This window comes from Marmota flaviventris, chromosome 9, assembly GCF_047511675.1.
Source record: "Marmota flaviventris isolate mMarFla1 chromosome 9, mMarFla1.hap1, whole genome shotgun sequence".
Classification (NCBI taxonomy): Eukaryota; Metazoa; Chordata; class Mammalia; order Rodentia; family Sciuridae; genus Marmota; species Marmota flaviventris.
In genome coordinates, this window is record NC_092506.1 from 45,141,525 (window position 1) to 45,161,924 (window position 20,400).

General features: G+C 48.4%; 1 protein-coding gene across 2 annotated transcripts in view; it reads left to right on the forward strand.

Annotated features, from left to right (window-relative positions):
- Nucleotides 1–3,738: 3,738 nt before the first annotated feature.
- The window catches only part of Ptpn5 (protein tyrosine phosphatase non-receptor type 5), a 60,526-nt gene continuing 43,864 nt past the window's right edge, over nucleotides 3,739–20,400 (forward strand). Inside the window, exon 1 of one of the 2 annotated variants that reach the window (XM_027942342.2) lies at nucleotides 3,739–3,803. The gene's annotated coding sequence lies outside the window, so the exon portion shown is untranslated. Of the gene's footprint in view, nucleotides 3,804–10,469; nucleotides 10,557–20,400 lie in introns of those variants that run through there. The other variant, XM_071616339.1, reaches the window with a different exon arrangement.

The following is a 20,400-nucleotide window of genomic DNA, read 5'->3' on the forward strand; positions in this document are numbered from 1 at the left end:
TTTGCTTTCTGGTTGGAAATAAGAGTACCTCCCTGCCAAGGTTCTTGTGCAGATGAAAGGGAGAATGCAGGGAAGCAACATGGATAGCTTATTTTCAAAGCCCTCAATAAATGCTAGTTAGACCTTCCTTCCTTAACTGCACCCCAGGGTAATGCTTAGTGGACTGTGGGAATCTGAGTCCCCTTAGTAAGAGAGTGGATGGGATAGAAGTGGGGTGAGGTATATCTCTGCTCGATAGAAACTCACTGAGTGTCTCTGGGAATGTCAGGGAGGCTCCAAGGAAAAGAAGCAAAAGAGAAAGATCATTTTTGAGCACTTAGTACTTTTCAAATAGGTCATCCCAGTTCTTCCTCACCCCAGCCCTTTGAGGTAGGTGTCATTAACCATACTGACAGTCAGAGCTGGGCTTTAAACCCAGAGCACACAGCTAGGAAATTTTGGGAAGGCAGCTCTGGCCTTCCAAGGTTGCCTTAAGGAAGGACAACAAGTTATCACCACAACAATATGTTTTAGTCAGCTTTTTCGCTGCTGTGACTGCAAGAGCCGACCAGAACAATTGTAAAGGAGGAAAGGTTTATTTAGGGGCTCATGATTTCAGAGGTCTTAGTCCATAAGAGGGCAGTTCTGGGCTCTAGGTGAGGCAGAACATCATGGCGGAAGAATGTGGCAGAGGGAAGAGGCTCACTTGGTCAGAAAGCAGAGAGAAAGCATGAGAGAGAGACTCCACACTCCAGATACAAAATACATACCACACAGCCACATCCCCAATGAACCACTTACTCCAACCACACCCCACCTGCCTCCAGACCCAACTTAATTAATCCCATCAGGGATTGATTCACTGATTAGATTAAGGATGTAACCCAGATCATTTTTCCTCCAAACCTTTTTGCATTGTCTCACATGAGCTTTTGGGGGGACACCTCATATCCAAACCATAACACAGTAAATCCCAGACAACACTGACAAAAACCTGTGAGGTCCTAGCCCACCTCATCTGTGACTCCTGAGCTAGGTACAGCAGGAATCTGCTTGGTGGACCTGATGAGGACTACCTAAGACCCGCTTTCTCCTCTTACTTCCATCAGCTCCCAGGGCTGTTGCTGTTAAATCATCTCTGCTCTCTGAGATTGGGCTTTGTGATTGGCTAGATCTTTTTTTTTTTTAGAGAGAGAATTTTAATATCTATTTTTTAATTATCGGCGGACACAACGTCTTTGTTTTGAATGTGGTGCTGAGGATTGAACCCGGGCCAAACGCATGCCAGGTGAGCGCGCTACCGTTTGAGCCACATCCCCAGCCCCTGGCTAGATCTTAATTTGAAAAACACACCCTTTAAATAACTTTAACCAAGTCACCTACTCTTTCTGGTTCCCCTTTGGATTATGGGCCTATCAAAATGCCTACCTTCCAAACTTGCCATGGAGATTAAATAGAGCAATGCACTGAAAACATACAAAACAGTGCCTGGCACAGACTAGAGTGCTCATTTATGGCAGCTGCTACAGTCACACTGCTGCCGACATGGGGGGAAATCAGCCTTACTTTCAACCATGGTGTCAATATTCTCAGGGAGGGAAAACAAGGTCTCGAGCATGGCCCACCTGCACATCCATGAAGCCAAGCAGTATAGCCTGGTTACCCCACAACTGCTGTCCCCAAAGGAAACTCCTGGAGGGTAACAAGGATATCTAGCTGGGCTTTGTGTCCCCTCCCAAGAAAAAGAAAAAAAAAAGCTAATCAAGGTCCAGTCTAGGGTCTCCTACCAATATCTTTGAAACACATACCTTAGAGCCCTTCTGTGCTGGAGTCAGGGAGAGAAAAGCACCCAGTTCTTCTTCTTGTGAATTCACATTCCACCCAGGGAAAAGATAAGGAAACTCCATCACAGTCAGAATGAGAGCAGAGTGTCTCTGGAAATGTCAGGGAGGCTCCGAGGAGAAAGTAGTATTTGAACTAGACTTTGGGTAGTAAGGAAGTCATGGGAGATGGCATTCCACAGCATGGACAAAGGTCTAGTGATGGGAAAACAGAATACTTCATGAGGATGGAAGACTAGATGGGAGATAAATGAGGAGGCAGGGGGAGCTAGCAAGGTCCATAAGCCTCAGGGGCAGGGAGTACATAATAAAGGTCACAGCTACCATACAGAAAATGGGGAAAGCAGGCCTGCAGTTCTAAGTAGGACAGTCACAGAAGGCTTCTTTGAGGTGACACCTGGAAGATGAGTAAGCCATGTGATTACCTGGGGAAGTGATTCCAAACAGAGAATAATAGTGCAAAGGTCCTGCGGCCACAAAGTGGCTGCCACATTGATGACGCATTAAAAAGGTCAGTGTAACTAGACCTTGGGAGGAAGAAGGAGACTTTGAGGTTACAAAGTTAAAAGGAAATAGGTTCACCAATGGCCCTGCAGGCCATAATGGGGGCTTTAACTTTTACTTGGATTAAATGGACATTGCAGGATTTCCAGTAAAGGAACAGCATTACCTGACTTAGGTTTTAAAAAGATCATTCCAACTGTTGTGCAGAGAATCAACTGCAGATCAAGGGTGGAAGCTGAGTGACTAGTAAAGAAGCTATTGCAGAAATCAGGCTAAAGAGGTCAGTGACTAGAACCAGGGTAGCAATGGTATGGTGGTTCTCCTGGGCTTCCCCGTGCAAAAAAAAAAAAAAAAAAAAACCTTAGGATCCCCACCCTGTATGCAGCCCAAAGCATCAAAAAGCCCCCCTCAGGATGCAGTGTAGGGAACGGGCCAGCAGGGTGCCAGCCTGAGGAATGTGGAGCTTGTGGGCAGTTGCTTGCACGTCCAGGCCCTTGGTGCCCACAAAGAAAGTAAGACAGGTGCTGTCTTTCGACGCATGTCAGGTGGGTGAAGGAAGAGGTGTCCACTCGCCCTCGTTCCTCAGAGAGAGAACACCGAGGAGTGGGAAAACCGGCACCTCTTGCGAGTCCTGGAACCGGTTCTGAGCTACTGGCACTGAGTGCGCCCGGGGCAGCCGCTGCACGTAAGCAGGTGTCAGCACCTCGCGGGAAGCGCCACGGCCCCTGCTCAGTGCACCGCTCTTCCTACCAGGCCCGTCCCCCAGCTCTGACCCTTTGTATCGTTTGCCTCTACCCCCATCCTGTCTGCCTATCTGTTCTACCCCAGGTTAGGTACGCACTGCCCTGTTGGGGTCCCTCTGGCGGTGGCCGTAGCCGCGCAGCTCCGACCCGGGGCTCCAGGAGAAGAAAATCATGAATGAAATGGATGCGGTGCTCCCACTCCCCCGCCCTCCCTGTCCAGACAACCTTGGTTTGGGGGCGGTGCCTGCGGGGACTCCGCTCAGAGTTGCTGGGGGCAGGGGGCGCCTGGGATGGGTTCAGAGGTAGAGGTTAAGGGTGTGTGATCCTCGCCCCCTGGGGACCTGGGCGCCGCGGGAGCTCCCCACCCCCCTCCCTTGCAAGCCCTGCGCAATTCCCCCCAGCGGCGCAAGCCCGCCCGGGGGCGGGGCGGAGCCAGGGCTGTGGGTGCCCAACCGACCCGGCGGCTGCGCTCGCGACTCCGCAGCTCAAGCGCATTTGGTGGGGCGGTCGGGCAAGGGAGCGCGCACGGAGCGCGGGACTGAGCGCCTGGCGGACGGACCGACGGACGGACGCCCCCGCACACGCAGACGCACAGAGCTCGGCGCGGCCCCCGTCACACACACAATCGCGCAGAGACACACACAGGGACACACGCAGACACACGCACACTCGCGCGCGTACATCCTCCCGCCAGCCTGCCTGCCCGCTCGCCGGCGCCCGGAGCCCGCTCTGGCCGGTAAGTGCGGCGCCTCCGTGGGCGCCTTTGTGTGTGGAGCCGGAAGGCGGAGGGAGCGGGGTCCCTACTGGGGCGGCCGCGAAGCTGAGACCTCCTCCAGCTCGGAACGGAGGAGCCGGCGCCCGCCCCCGCCACGCCCCCCCGTGGGGCTCCCGGCGCCCCCGGACGGGGGGAGGGGTCTCCCATGCGGGGGAGGGGGCTTGACGCTTGGTCGCCGGGAGGCAGCGGCAGCCACTCCCCGCGAAGCTCTTGCGCGGTTCCAGGGAGAGATCTGGACAGTGGTCCAGGTCGAGCCTCTGCGGCCCAGGCTGGTGCGTGGCTCTTGGCTGCATGGCCTCTCCAGTGTCTGAACCCCAGGAGGGAGGTTGGAAGTCGCCGCCAGACTGCTGGCCTCTAAACCTCAGCTTCCACAGCCTTCTTATCATCGCATTGCCTTCCCGACCCTTTTGCTTTAGGCACCCGCGTCCCACCCACTCGCAAAATAAAAGCCCAATGTGTTCCCCTCCCCCATCATATTGCTTTTTCCTGGATGAGGCCCAGGTTCCTGCAAAACCCATAGATTGCCCAGGTCAAAACCTTGAGGGGCTGGAGGGGTCCCTGGATGTGGTCCCTTACCCAAGAATCGCACATCTTAGCTGGTCAGGACCAGAAGAACCTTGGGAACTCATTTAACCCCTTCATTTTACAGATAGGGAAACTGAGACCCAATGAGGTGGTTTGACCAAGGTCACCGGAGAGTTAGTGGCAAAACCTGCATTAGAATCTGGGATCCTTGGCTTTCATACTCAACCCCTCCCCTCCCACACACAACTAGATCCTATTCCCATTGAAACCACAGAACCCAAAAATTAACCTAAGAACCACGAATATTTGTAATTCCAGCCCTGCCCCCATTTGAAGCGGCAAGTGCCATTCATTTGCTACCATTTTTACTGTTTAAAAAATGAATAAATAATTGTCCTTTCATTTGTTTCATTCATCCTCTAAGGCGAGCTGTTTTGCAAGCACTCCAGGTTTAGGATTAGTTTGGGAGAAAGAAACAGCTCTGGATTGGAGATGAGATTCCAGGGTGTTAGTCCCAGTCCTTCCAAGAGTCCCTGAGCCTGAGAGTCTTCAGCTGGCCCAGTGGCACTCAAGGATTCATCCTCTTCCCCCACTTTGACTTACTGCATCCCTCCCAGTCCCTCTCCCCTACTCCTTAAGGACCCAGGTTTTCTAATCCAACAAGGCTACCTCTTCTTCCTTGGTGTTTGTTAAGCGCAGCTTCTTGGTATTGCTGACAAAGCTACTAGAGAAGCTTTAGTTACAACTACACCAGGTTCCAGAGTGTCTCAGCACAAGGCTCAGTCAAGGGCAGCTGGGTGTCCCCATAGCTGATCCCCATGCCTGGTACAGAGGGTGCCCCCAGAGGTGGGTTGAGGGAGTGCTAGCATAGGTGTCTGGTGAAGGGATGAAGTCCATCACCTTCCAAGAGACTGAATAGAATGGTTGGCAGAAGGACAATGTTCAGTCTCTAGGGGCCTGAGGCTCTGTCTCAAGAGCTTCTTTCTTGAGTGGGCTGAACTGAGCCAGGGGGCCAACTGGCATAACTCCAGGGGTGTTCCCTGGGATTGTCCTCAAGAGGCACGGTTTACAGAGACACAGACACTGTAATGAACAGTAGCCCTGGCTTTTTGCTATGCAGAGGCTTCCACTGTGAGAGTGCAGAGAGCAGTGTTCCGGGCCAGGCCAAGGCTCTTTGCTGGCTGTACAATTTCAGTAAATGCTCACACTCTCTCTGCATCTCAGTTTCTCCAGAAAAATAGGATTGTGAGATTGGAGATTTTCAGGATATCTTTCAGGTCTGAACTATGTATTGAGGAAAGGTGGGAGGGGGAAGGAGAAGAGCACTTTTATATAACTATTATGGCCCTGATTTCCTCTGCTTTTACTCTATGAGGGTATAATTCCTGACTTAAAGAGATAATAATGTAGGTAGGATACTGAGCACAGTACCTGGGGCATAGAAAAAGCTCAAGAATTTGGTAACTATTAATACCATTAGGGCCCCAGCTTTATAGATATTCCCTCCACTTCCCTCCTTCAAATCATCCAAGGACATGGGATTTTTAAATCCTTAAAGTCCTTCTCTCTCAAAACAATCTCTTCCCTGTGACCTATTCCTGGATTTAATGCTCAGACAGCCTAAGACATCCATCCTAGGAGGAACAATACTTTTATTTATCAGTTATTTTGCAACATAATGTAAGTAATAATATGTGTGTTGTATGTGTGTGTACACATATAGTGCCAACACTTTCCTTACGCTTTAGCTTTTGTATTTAGTCTTCATAACACACTCACAGTAGTGTTATCGGGCCCCTTTTACAGAAGGGGAAGACAAGACTCTGCTTTTAGCTTTTCTAAGGGTGCATGCCTTAAGAGTGTCGGAGCCAGAGAGCTAGGTTTCCAGCTCAGATGATCTGACTCTAGAATCTCAACTCTTTTTTCTGTATCATATTGCCTGTCCTTTCTGGAGACTTGCCCTAAAAGAGAGACAATAACCCTCTGGAAAGAGTAAAGAAGAGGAGATTTATCCTTCTGGAAGATCAGATGGCTTCTCACAGAAGCTAGGTGGCACCTGAGCTAGGTCTGAAAATCTTGTACATTAGAAAGACTGGAGGAGCATTTCAAGAAGTGGAAGTGGCCACTAGGAAGGACTTCTAGGACATGAGCAGAGCAGTTCATTCCAACTGGAGCAAAACAGATAAAAGAGGAGTGATGGGAAGGAAGGCTGGATCGGAGGGGCAGAGGTAGTTAGGGCACTGAGTGACAAACTAAGGGGTCAGTCTTTAGTTTGAGTAGGGGAGACACATTTTGAAGTGTAAAGAAACTCACTCTGCCCCATGGAGAACAGGTTGGAGGTGGAGAGCCTGCTGGCAGGGAGCCCAGCTAGGAAACGCTGTCGGTGGTGGAGGTGAGAAATAAGGAGGGTCTGGACTGAGGTGGTTTTAAGAATGGGTAGAAAAAGGAGTTGATGCAAGAGGCCTCAGTGTCACCAAAACCCAATTTGATGGGGGTGCTACAGGGAGGGAGGAATAAGTGACAGCAAGGCTTTGCAGTAGAATGGATGAGGTTGCCATTCTAGAAGAGCCCAGCAGGATGGGGAGTGGGGAGGCTTAGAAAGGAACCATGACTCTGACGGGGAACCCTGACGATCACTCCTGCAGTGCTGGCTCACCAGTCACCATCCATATTGTCAAGAGCCAGTTCATTCATTCATCCCATTCATTCTCCAATGAATGTGAACATCTCTGATATGCCAGGCTCTTGTAGGCTCTGGGGATGCACGGCTGAAAAAGATGAACTTCCTGCCTAAGCTCTCCCAGGAGAGACAAAAAAAAAAACCTAAGCATAAATATTTCTTATGGAAAGCTGTAGTCTGGAGAAGAGTAAAGCAGGATGAAGGGTTACTAGGGGCACAGGTGGAGGAAGATATTTGCCTTTAAACAGTATTGCCTTTGAGGCGTGATATCTGAACAAAGCCCTGAATGAAGCGAGGAGACCAACTGGAATAGCTGTCAAAGAAGATAAGTGCAAAGGCCCTGGGGTAAGAGTAGCTCAGTGTTTTCAAGGAACCTCAAAAGTAGCTGTAAGAGATAAGCAAAGGAGAAGCATGGCAGAGAAAAAGGTAGGAGAAAGGGGCAGGGCCAATGGTGTAAGTTCTTCAAGGCCTGAGAAATGAGAATTTGCATGGGGTTAATGGGTCCAAGAGAGCTTGAGTTCTGTTCCCCTTGGGTACTTAGTGCCTAGAAAAATAACCCTGACTCTACTCAGTGGCTCACTAAATAGTTAATGAATGTTGGAAATGAACATTTATGTGGGAGAATTCATATGTTAGACTTACTATGACCCGCTATATAATTGTATCAAGGCATAGTAAGGACATAGTAGGCTGTGGTCTGATCACAGTGGTAAAGCTTAGAGGACTTGAATGTCTGTGAGATTCAAATATGAATTTTTGAGTCAAATCTGCATATTTTCTTCAGTAGGGCTTGATATTAGAAACTGCTGTTGACTAAGACTAAATAGCAAAACATACCTGAAATTACTGTAAAACAATTAAAATGGTGACATCTGGGGGTCTTCCTTCATCCCCCTCCCAGCACAAAGGCACATCCTCCTGGCCTCATTTCACCTTTCCCTTGCGTAACTCTCATGCTCTTGGCCATTGCCCTCAGAAGGGCCCATATTTGTAAGAGAAGACATCTTCATCATCCAACACCCAAAAAGACAAGTGAGGAGAGAGAAATCATTTATAGGAGTAGAAATTCTTCTCTGACACTTAAATAATTATTTGTATGAATCTACAAGTGGGAATGGGAGAACTCCAGAAGATAGCCAGTTATGTAAAGCACTCAACTGCATTAAACTGGACCCAGGACATGTGCATATTTCAAATTATATGGCACCTGATAAGCAAATATGTAACCAATTCACCAGGAAATATCTCTGAACTAGTGTTCCTGCCAGTGTGGATCAGCACAGCTGTCTGTATAAGTGTCCATGTCCTAATCCTAAACTTACCAGTGAGCAAGTGACCTGGGGTAAGGTTCTCCCCATCTCCCAAACTCAAGTTTTCCTTATCTCTGTGAGGTAAGGCTTGGGTTTCTAGGGCCTCTGAATCCCAAAGCTGTTCTGGCTTGGCCTGTCTGTGGGCCCACATTATTGTCTTTGAACAAAACAGTGTTTGTACTCAGTGTGGACCCCGTGGTGCTCAGATGGTCTTGGTGGGTATGAGGCACGATGGGTATGATCCTGCTGTGGAGATTAGATGGTCCCAAGAGCAGAGGAAGCCAGGTATCATGTTGGATCTTATGATAAGCAAATTGACATATGGTCTCAGCCTTAGAATCATAGAATCTCTGAGCCTTCTAGTACAGACTCCATCCAGATCAACAGATCTGTCGCCTCTAAATTGGAAACTCAGGTCATCCTAAGGGGAAAAAAAACCTGAAAATTTTTGAATAATATTCTTCCAAGAAAAAAAAACTCTTCCTTGCCTTAAACCAGAATATTATGGAAAATAAGATGTCTGCCATTCTTCTCATCTAGTGAGAAGTGGAAGGCACTTTGGCCACTAATATCTGCAAAGCTCAGAAATTTCTGCCATGTAAGACTGAAGAAAGCATTTGTTTCCCTGAGCTTGCAGCACCTGGAACAAAAGCCACCCTCATTCCTGTGTCCCTTGAAGCATCTATGACTCTAGTTTCCATACCTGGGATGCAGCATGGGTTGAAAGGGCTCTCCTTGAGGTCCATGCAGGAAGCCCACAGTTGGCAGATATGTAATGGAGCAGGCATCCTGGTGTATATTCCTAACTTCAGGCTAGCATGGGGGATAGGCTGTTTACAGCCCAGTCTCCTGAGTATTCTGATAGCAAAATGAAGACATTGAATTGCCTTACCGTTTTGTGGTGAGGTGGGTGGTTGCAGTTATTAGAGAGACATACAGAGATTCAACATGTTTTTTTTTTTTTAAATCAACACAAATGCCCTCCTGACCCTGCCCTCTCTCTCTGGAAACCATTCACGAAGAATTGGTGGACTTCAGTGGTGGCAGCTATGTGGGTACCTGGAGTCAACCTCACAGATTGTTGCAAGGCTGATAGTATGTGTATGTCATCACCTGCCAAGGGGTACTACCCAGCCTTTAAAAAATAAATCACAGTTGTGAAAATCACACAGCCCTACTAATACTAGAAAACATGTGAAATTAACCATTCTTTTGGGAAATTACTCATTATATTCCTACCAATGGTAATGTGGTAATTCTATATGTATTTTTGTTTGTTTGTTTTTGTACTAGGGATTGAACCAAGGGATGCTTAAACACTGAGCCACATCCCCAGATATTTTTTATTTTTTATTGTGAGACAGGGTTACACTAAGTTGCTTAGAGCCTTGCTAAGTTTGAGGCTGACTTTGAAGTTGCAATCCTCCTGCCTCAGTCTCTGGAGCCGCTGGGATTAGGATGTGCAACACCAGGCCCAGCTTTGGATGCTTTTTTTTTAAAAAAAAAAAAAAAAAAAAAAAGAATTTTGTTTGCCTGGCTTGAAAAAGACCTCTGAGGGAAGTCTTAAAAGTTGAGTCTGGGAAGAAGTCATCAATTTAAAAAAAAAAAAAAGTATATTTTATGTGAGCTCTGCATGGCCTTGGAGGTAATAGAAAGGAGGAAAGACAGAGCAAAATACGAATGAGTCAAACCTCCATTTCTGAAGAATTATTGTGATGAAAATGCCTTGTGGGTAGAAAAAGAAAGCTCTCAGGGGAGACCATAGTGGGTGGAATTCATTCATGCATATAGGTATTTACTGCTCTGGGCATCGTGGTGGACACAGGAGCCTCAGCAGTCAACATGATCAGGAGGACCCTGCCCTCGAGAAGATGATGTCTAGTTGCCAGAGAAACAACCTGGCAACAGTGACCCATATTGGTGCATGCTATGATAATAACAAGACTAATTTTTACTGAGTGCTTAACTGCATTCTCTTACTTAATCTTCGGTAACAGTTCAGTGAAGAAGGTTTTTGTTATATTCAGTTTGCAGGCTCAGAGAGAGCTTAAGTAATTTGCCAAGAACACAAGCAAGTAAACAGGCAGAACCAGAAGTCAGACCTAGGCTGCAGCTGCTCTGGTGCTGAGACACAGAAACACAAAAGAGGCACCTGCCCAAGGTGGAGGTCACAGAAGGTTTCCTGAAGGAGGGGCTCAGGTGAGCATTTTCATTTAGGTCAGTTGTATTCTTCTTTAGCCCAGGATTTCAGAAAATGAGTTTCTCTAGCAGCAGCAGCAGCCAGTTCTGCTTCCAGGGATTCCAAACTCCCAGGAAACACTACCTTACTGAGTCTCTGTCTCATAGGAAGATGGTCACTTTTATTCTTGGTGCTTATGCAGGAGGTAGTAAGGCCAGGGAGGGGCACTTTCTTTACCCTCCAACATCTGCTGCCTCTTCCTCTTCCCTAGAAGCCCTCCTTCCAACCCTGTGGTATCTGGAATATCATGAGGGCCTCTGGGGCCCCTCTTGGACACGGGGAGAATCAAGTGAGTGGGCTGCAATTAGCCAAGTCCAAGGCAGTGAAAGTCGTATTCTGTGCCTGTCACTCACCTGGAAGCCTGGACTTCTTGGCTACCATCACCGCCAAAGCCCCATCTCCCCTAAGCACATATGTAGCCAGTTTCTCTCTGCTCTTTCAGTTCCTCCAAGGCTCCCTATGGCCTGCAGTGGCATTTCTCAACTGGGCTCCTACTGGCCTTTGGGTAGGAGAGTCATTTGCTCTGAGAGCATCCCTGATCTCATCCTTTGTATCTGCCAGTAGCATCCTTCAGTCATAGTGACAACCAGAAACACACATAATTTTAAGATCTATTTTATAAGCAACCTGAGGTACAGATCTGAAATGGTCCATTCAGTGAGTTTTGACAATCATGTGAACTTGTATGACTATCACCGAGATCAAGATATAGGACATTTCCATTACCCCTCAAAGTTCAGAGGCAATAGTTGCTCCCGTTTCTATCATTGTGGGATAATTTTGTCTGTTCTCCACTTTCATGTGTATGAAATCTCATAGGTAGGTGGCCCTTTGTGTCATAAAGTAGTTTTTGAGATCTCCCCATTGGGTTGCACAACACACATACAGAACTAACTCTGTTCTCTCTCACTCTCATTTCTAAATGCCAACTAGAATAGCAATACCTGCTTTATTTCCCCTGAGGAAAAAAAAATGGCCTTTGAGTTAAGATCAGTGTCTTAGCTGAATGCTCAGAGCCCTCTGACAGGACTCCAATTGGAGTCCCTCTTCTGCCCAGCCTCTAGCCCCACTCACATGCCCCCTCCTCCCAATATACCTTGCTCATTTCCCTCTCCAAACCTTGGCCCTTGCCGTGTGCACTGCCTGGAAAGTCCTTGTCACATATGGTGACTCCCGCTTGGCCTCTCCCACACCCTCACATAAGAAAGACAGCCTCAGTTTGCATCTAACAAACCTGGCTCTACTCACTGTGCTGGAAGCTAGCAGAGTACAGGGACCGGGTTCAGCTACATATTGCCACAGGCCCAGCACAGAGCCTGATATTAAAGAGATGGCTATAACAACCAGTCCTACCATTAGGCATAATTGTAATACACCAATAAAAATAGGAAAAAAGAAATAGATGCAAAATTACAGCAGGTTTTGCCTCAAGATTTAAAGACAGAGTTTAACCCATTAAATCCCAGGTTTTCAGTTCTGCAAATATTTCAACAAAATGGACACAGGTGCATAAAAACTTACGTGGGAAATCATAATCTAGAACTTCCATATATTTTTATTAATTGGCATTAATATTATGTTAATAATATTATGTGATTATGTGCTATACAATTATATATTGTGTACTATATTTAAGTTTTCAAGGTGTTCCACATCTGGGACGAGATGAAGCAGATTAAAATAACTATGCAAAATGGATCCTAAACCACTCTCTAAAGAGAGGATTAAGACCAAAAAAAAAAGTAGTCAGGAAAGCCTAATCTCTGACTACTGATGATAAATATACCCTGAAACTTAACTGCCAGTGAGCAAAGGCTCCAGTCCTTCCCCCAAATACCTGGCATCAATGAGTGTGAAGTAATGCAGCTCAGGGGCCCAAGGGGACAAGGAGTCTCTCCAGGAAGGTTCCTGGAGGAGGTGAGCTCCAGGATTGTCAAAGAGAAACCTGTGTTGAGTCTGGGACTTACATAATCTAGAGATAATTCATAGAGATCCTTAGAGCATGATCTGTCCCATTGTGACCCTTGGAAGGGCAGGAGGCCACAGCTCCAAAGGGAAGAACAGGGAGACAAATGTTGAGAGACAGGGGTGAGCACGGTTAGAGGGTGGGCCAGTTTCGTGTCAGAGGAAAGCTTGGGGAATCTACTTCTTTTACCTGCTCTTCCCGGGGGGGCTCTGGCTCTGGGGACCTAGAAACAGCCTGGAGCTCTCCAGAGGGGGAGTCATCAGTTCTGCCAGGGAGGCCCTTCTCATCCTCCCGCTCCCCTTTCTCTGTTGTTCTCATTAGCTCCCGGAACACCTGGCAGAGCCTGAGGAAATAGGAAACAGACCTTTATAGCTGACAGCACTGCCTGGTACAAAGAGCAGGAACATCTCATGCAGGGTTGACTTAGAGGGAGACCGGAAATGAAGCTCTGAGCCAGGTCAGCAGGAATAACGAGGAGGATGTCCGCCTCAGGATTGCTTAGCACTCCCTACACACGTCACTCCCTTCCTGGCCTTCACCACAACCCTGCAGCTCCTACAGGGTGGAAGCTGGGGCTTCAAGAGGTCAGACACTCCTCAGGGCCCCAGGGGAGAAGACAGCAGGATGCAGCATTTCAACCAGGTCCCCTGCCTCTGAATCCATCCTTTTTCCAGAGGACAGTGGTTGTGTGAAAGTGTGCAACCTCAGGATGGTCAGTCTGTCATATTTTGATTCAGCTCATGACTGAGGACCTCTGTTGACCACTGCCCTGGCCTCCAGGTTTCCAGCTGTCTTCAGCACAAGGCAGCAAGAGGATCCACCATCCTGACTCCTTCTGCTCTTCTCCACTGGCTACCTGAGCAGGACCAGCGGGACCACTCATCCACTCTCGTGTTAGACCCTAACCCCTCTAAGTGCTTTTCAGCTCCTATGTCTTCTTTACTTGTTTGTCACAAGGGACAAATAGTAGGGATGCAGCTTATATTTATTAAATTTGAATTCAGAAGGTCAGACCCTTTTCAACCTTGATTCCTGGTCCCACCTGGATTTTTTTTTTCCTAGTTCACACTAGTCTTTCTCCTTGCAGAAGAGCCTCAGATCTAACTGATGTTTCTAAACCCAGGCCTTACTGACTCAGTTTGATTCCATCAGACCCTATGGTGGCAGCATTTCCCCAGCTTGTACTGCCACAGCCCAAGCCAAGTATGACCACAGGAGGGTTCATCAGAGGCTGGGGACAAAGGTCCTGATGAGCAAATAGAGCTTACGGTGGGTATGGCAGGAGCTAGGGCTCCTAGCTATAGGTAGGAGCAGACTTAGCCCTGGACCTCAAATTTCCCCTCCGTAAGAGCATCCAAGCCCTATGGGAAAGAGCTTTGAAAGTGACAAAGTACAGAACAGACGCCAGACAGAAATATTGCAGAAGATCCAGAGTCAGGCACAGGCAATACTTGGCAGTTCAGGCCAAGGATGGCATCATGAAGTCTAGGGGTAAAACCAGATGCGGGTAGAGACCAAATGTAAAATAACATGTAACCTGGGTGCACCCAACACAGGTGAGGTCTGAAGTCTAGTTTCAGGCAGGAAGGGGAGAGCTGCAAGTGCAGACAAAGTCTCATCGTAGTGGCAGGGACTCCACCTGTTAGAGCAGAAGGCAGAAGGCCAGGTGCTAAGTTTGGGCCAGAGCCAGACAAGCAACATTGAGACTGAATTAAAACTCTTTTAAGGACAGTACTATTGGCTAACACTTAACATAGTGTGCTGTGTGCTATGCGCGCTTCTGAATTAGGCTTACTCACTAGGGATTTATTGAGTTAGGTATTACTACTGGGCCATATTATAGATGAGGAAACTGAGGCATGGAAAGATGGAGCAAAACTCTTGACTTCATCTAAAACTGGCAACATAAACTCTCACACTCATAGATCAAAACCAGCTATGAGGAACCACTAACACCATAGTTATTGACAAATGCCAATTGACATATTTTGGAATATGCTAGGCCCTGTTCTAAGCATTTTACATGTATCACATGTAAAAACTGTGTGTGAAAATCAAAATTCACTTAATCTTCATAACCATTTCTAAAGGTGCATACTGTTATCTCCACAGATGAAGAAACTGAGACACAGGGAAGTCACATATTTCACCCAAATTCAGCCAGCCAATAGGGCGGCCACGATTCACACTTGGGCCATCCAGTGCCACAGCCCACCACTTTTGTGGTGTTTTGAATGAGCCATTTGTAAATGCTCAAACCCTATCCACTTTTCATTTAACTTTTTGAGAAATAGTATTTAAACATTTGCCTGGTGCCAGATAGAGTAGGCATGGCAAACAGGAAGGTCCATATCAAGAGGCTCTAAACCTGGAGGCTTAAACAAAGCCTGGACCTGGAGCTGCAGCAAAGTGAGTTTGAAGTCTGCTCCTCTCAAATGTGTCAACTGTGTGACCTTGAACAAATGACTCATTCTTTCCGTGTCCCCATCTCCACTTGTGTGGAAGGAGGAAGATGGCTGTTTACTGCCTAGGGTTCTAGTGAGGAACAGTGACATTGTGTCAGGTCAGTGGTTGGCATGGCATCCAGCTCACAGTGATCCCTCACTTTGGGAAGTCACAGTGATTACAAACCCCAGGCTTGGGTACAGACACTCTTGTGAGGAAGGACACAGGCATCAGCAGATAATCCCCATCGGGAGAGGTGAGAAAAGAAAAAGGAGCATCCAGCTCTCCTGAGGGAGACAGGGACGGTTCTGCTGCAGGTGACATTTGAGAGGGTCTTAAAGAGCAAAGGAGAGTTTTCCAGGCAGAGAAAGGAAATGGGAGAGTGGTTCCCAGGGGAGAGGAAGTACATTCCAAGGCATTGCAGACAGGAGCAGCATCTCACTAAAAGGAAATACCAGAACACTCCTATAAGAGGTGTGATCACACTTTCATGTTTATGACTGCCTGTTTTCTCCTTGTAAATTAAACTGTATACCTGGGGGGGGGGGGGGTTGTAAAGAGAGGGAGCAGTCTTGGGGAGCAGGGGGTTAGACCAGATGAACTTTGAACCCCAAAGTTCTATGATCTTCCTTTGAGGTCCTGTGTACCACACAGTTTATAATCAAGTCCACCCACAGCACCAGATAATCTCGGTGGAACAGCCTCCCCTCTGCTTGGTACTGGGGCAGCCTCTACCTAGGCTCCATGGACCAAGGCCTTGCTTCCCTGCTTCTGTGAGTGCCCTCTGCTGGTGCACTGCCACTCCACCATCTGCCTCCTTGCTCTTGGTCCCAGAACCAAAGACTGTCCTGTAAGGAAAGGCCCCTAAAGGCATTCACTTACCCTTTGATTTCTCTTTGGGGCTACTGAGATTCAGATCAGGGGAAATGACTGGACCACAGTCACACAATATACCCAGCCTGTGACCACAGCCCAGAGCTGGTGGGTCCTTAGCCAGTGAATATATTTGTCCCTTCATTGATGGAACACAGCAGACACCATCCCACACTCCCCACCATACCTGCCTCCCAGTTCCTGGAGGTGCCACTTCAGTGGAGAAACCTACAGTCGTGTCCAAGACTGGGCTTCCAGTCATTCAGTTCCTGGGAAGGCACAGCAGGGAGCACCTTCAGGATTGTTGGGCAACCCCCCACCCGTACCCCCAGCTCCTCCACTAACTTACCCACTGTATGAGCCCAGCAGACATTAGTTTCTTCATCTGTAATATGGTCACCCCTACGTGCTACCCAGTGGATTATGTTGAGGGTTCTCTAAAAGAAAATATAGCAACTGTTATACTGGGTACTCTCTTCCTCTGTGAAGAGTATGGTTTTTATTAAAGGCTAAAAAGTAGAAGAAAAGAGAGGTTAGGAATATGGGCAGTGGCAGGCAGTTCTGTAATTACCAGCTGTGTGGCACTGGGCAGATCGCTTCACTTCTCTGAATCTCCATGTTGCCCTCTAGAAAAATGCAGGTAATGATAGTGTGTTTCTCCCAGGGCTGTCATAAGAACTGAATATCACACGTGCAAGGCACTCAATGGCAGCATTGCATGGTAAGGGCTCCCCAGGGACAGATGCTCTTTCTATTGTTGATACTTTTGTCATTGTCATCTTTTTATCAGGCAGAGGGCTGTGGAAGATATTCCTGAACAAGTGACCCAAAGATTGATTCTGCCCACTTTCCTCCTTCTGGTCACCACTTGCTTTCCATCCTCACCAACCAACCATGAGAGAAAAAGAATGTGGGTTTTGAGAGCAAGTAGGAGTGGCCTCAGGGAGAGGCTGGAGAGCCTGAGCTGGACCACAGTGAGGTTCTTGCCTCTTCCCCCCAAAGATGAGGTCAGGACATAATGCTCTGACCTCAGCCTGGAGTTCCCTGACCTCTCTTGATGCTGCCCACATAGCTGGCCTCTGCTGCTCAGGTCCTAGTGTATTGACCAAGATGAGCAGAGAACCTTTGTGTGTCTCTGCTGTCCCCACCACACCCAAGGTAAGGGTTTTGCAGGATGGCGACCTTCGACGCCTCCCTGCAGCCATCTCCTCAAGGCACAGGGGTAGCAGTAAATTTAATTATGCCAGATCGTTGGACCAAACCACAAGCATAGGCAGGCTTGAAAACTCATTCCTGTTGTCCCCAAGAACTATGCACAGTCCTTAGATGCCTCACTCATCCTAAGACTGCCAAGGCAGGTAGGCAGAGTTCAGAGCCTGGCCCGCTTTCTAGAAGCCAGGTCCTGGCCCTTGGCTGCAATTTGTGCATTGACTGCCTTCTCACCTTCCCCACCAGCACCCTCATTCCTCTTCTGTGCTGTGCCTCTGTTGGTCATTTGCATAGCTCTGAACACTTGCTATTTACTAGACCCCATGATAGTCACCTCCACATTTTTCTTGTTCAATGGTAAACCTCACCCCAATCCTGTGTGGAAAGCATCATCAGCCCTATTTGCCAAATAAAAAAAAGTTCAGTCCCATAGTGATAAAGACCCTTTCCAAAGCCACACAGCTTGACTGGAACCAAGTAAAGATCTTCCCCAGTGAAGGCTTTCTGGGGGACTTGAAGATTCAGCTGGAGCTTAAAGCCTGAACTAGATTTTGAGGAGGGGTGCAAGAGGTGATGGCATCCAGGCAGGGGACTATGCTTCCTGGTCATGGAGGTGAGGGAGAGGCAGTTACAGTCTGAAAGCCCAAGCATCTGGGGGAGGTGGTCCAGCAAGCCCAAGCCAGGACACCCCCTTTCTCTTCCCTGGATTATCACACCTGACAGTCCCAGGTCAAGAGTCCACTCTTGGTGCCAGATCTCTGGTCAGGTATGGAAGAAATGCCTTATTGTGTTTCTTAAATGCAACAAGGCTGCACTCAGAGCTCCCCATCAGCCCTGGCTACTGGGAAAGTCAATCTGAGTCATTACCGGGAACCTGTCTCTACCTGCTGCTATGACCGCCATCCATCAAGGAAACCACACTGATTAATTTGAGATTCCTTCCCCTCCAGCCTAAAGGCCTCTCCAGGGTCCACTGTCTCTGCCCTGGGTGGGGTTTGCCTATGTGGGGCACAGAAACCCTAGTCTAAGATCTGGCCCTCTCCATGTACCTCAAAGCCATTCCCAGGTGATCCTGCCATGGCCCTCACACACATCAGGCACTGATCTTGGAACCCGCTGGCTCTGTTGCTTCCTAAGCCTAGACATGGCCTCCACTCCCTCACCTTCACCATCCTGATCAAGAGACTCCCCTCAAGGGTTTCAGCACCCACAGGACACAGAAAATGAAGGACAACTCCTCGGGGAATATGCCCTTGGGCCTGCCACCAAACCTCCCCCAGGGCCACTAGACAACATCTCTTAACCTCTCTGGAAACAAGGGAAGGGAAAAGGAAAACATCACCAAGGAGCGGCTCAGCAACTGCCCTGTCCTTTGCCACACTCCCTCTCCATGCTGGCCTTGTCAGACTGAAGTCTTTCCATTCCTCAAATGTGTCCTATTTTCTCTCAACTCCAGGCCCATTCACGTGCCCCCCTTCTGCCTGGACACCACCCGCAGTCAGTCACTCCTGCTCCTCATCCCCGTCACTCCTATGCATCATTAGGAACCTCAGCAGTGCTCCTAGGGTCAACTGCATGTCTCCCATCAGACATGCCCCCTGGCCCTGACCACTTTTTTAACCTACATCCCCCAGGAGATGCTTATAGCTCATTATGTTCCCAGGGGCCTCACATGTGGTCTGCATACAGTAGGTTTTTGTAAACACATGTTGAACAAATGAATCCCGAATCAGATTCAGCCAGTCCCTGAATCAGACTCACTTAAAAGATAGAAAACTGTTGCCTGAGCCTCTCAGCAAGCTGAGCAGGCCCAGTGACTTTCCATTTTCCCTTTCATGGGACCCATGAGTTCCCTGCCATCCCTGTTCTGTGGAGGATTCAGTCATGCCCAGGCCCCAAATCCATCACCAGGGTAGGGATGAAAGGGAATTCATTCATCTGGGTCCATCCCACCCAGAGAACACTCAGACCCTGTGTTTGGGATCCAGAACACTCCAAGTTTGCAGTCTGCTCAGACATGGGGACAGATGGCTGGACAGTGGACAGCTGGGCCAGGAGGGTAGGCAGCTTGGAAGGATGGAAATAGCAGTGAACTAAGCATTGGGAGTCCTGGGCTCAGAGCCTATCTGTTCCCCGAGTTTGCTGCACAGATCAGTCTGGGTTCTTTGGCTGCCAGCAACAGAAACTGATTGAGTAACCTAGGCAGCAGAGAGATTTATTAGAAGGCTTGAGGGGTGTGACATTGAAGTACCAGATAACAGAGCTTTGGTTTGAGGGTCCTCCCTATGGTGAGGGGAAGGCAGGGTACCAGATCAGGAGAGAGGTAAATCTCAGAATTTTGTGGACTACCTGAAAACATTTGTTAGCATGCTGTGTGTCCTGAGGCAAGTCATTTCTCTGGGCCTCCATTTTTCCATCTGGATGTTCTGAAGTTGGCCTCTCTTCCTCCATTCACATCTCCAGTTTGCTTTTTGCTGAGAAACTTCCCGCCCTGGCCTCAGATGGCACCTTTCCCCATCCGGACACCTTGGGAATGAAGTTTGAGGGAGCTAGGTGAGTGTGTGTGGTGCCCCACAGCCCACCCATTGAGGAGGCCAAGCCTTCTCCACCTGCATGCTCTGTGATTTGTTACTCACTTGCATGCGGTGACCAGCCTGATCATTTCTTCTCCACCAAGCCAGCATGGCCTCTGCTCCTGCATGCTGAACATTCTGGGTGGCATTATGGGCTCTTCCTGGCCTTGATCTGGCCATCTTCTCTAGCTTGAGAAGCTCTTAACTAGAGTCTGCCCTCCCAGAAAATCCAAAGCTACCAACCCTGAGACCCTGCCACTGGCCTGCATTTGACCTTTAACATGTCCATTAATAGGCTCAGGGCCTGTGCTGAATGCCTAGATACGCAGTGGTGGAGGGGATGAGGATGTTCCAGAGTCTCAGAAAGCCAGTGGGGGAGGCAGGTGCATAAACAGCTAATTATAGCAGCAGAACAAAGTAAGAGACAACAGAAGTGGGAGCCAGGTGTGTGGGGAACCCAGAGGCAGGACAGCTTGGTTCTTCTCGGAGATCAGAGAATGCTTCATGGAAGAGGATATGCCTAAGAAGAGCTTTAGAGAACGAGTAGGATTTGGCAAGACAGAGGAACAGCATGAACAAAGGCCTCGAGAGGTTTGATTCAGTGAATAGAGATGTCTAGAGGACTTGGAGCTTTAGGAGATTGGTAAGCACTCCATGCAGCAGTGTTCAGAGGGGTCCAGGGGCATGAAGTCCAAGGCACAGACCTCATCTGCTTGGGGTTGGCTCAGTCTCACACCC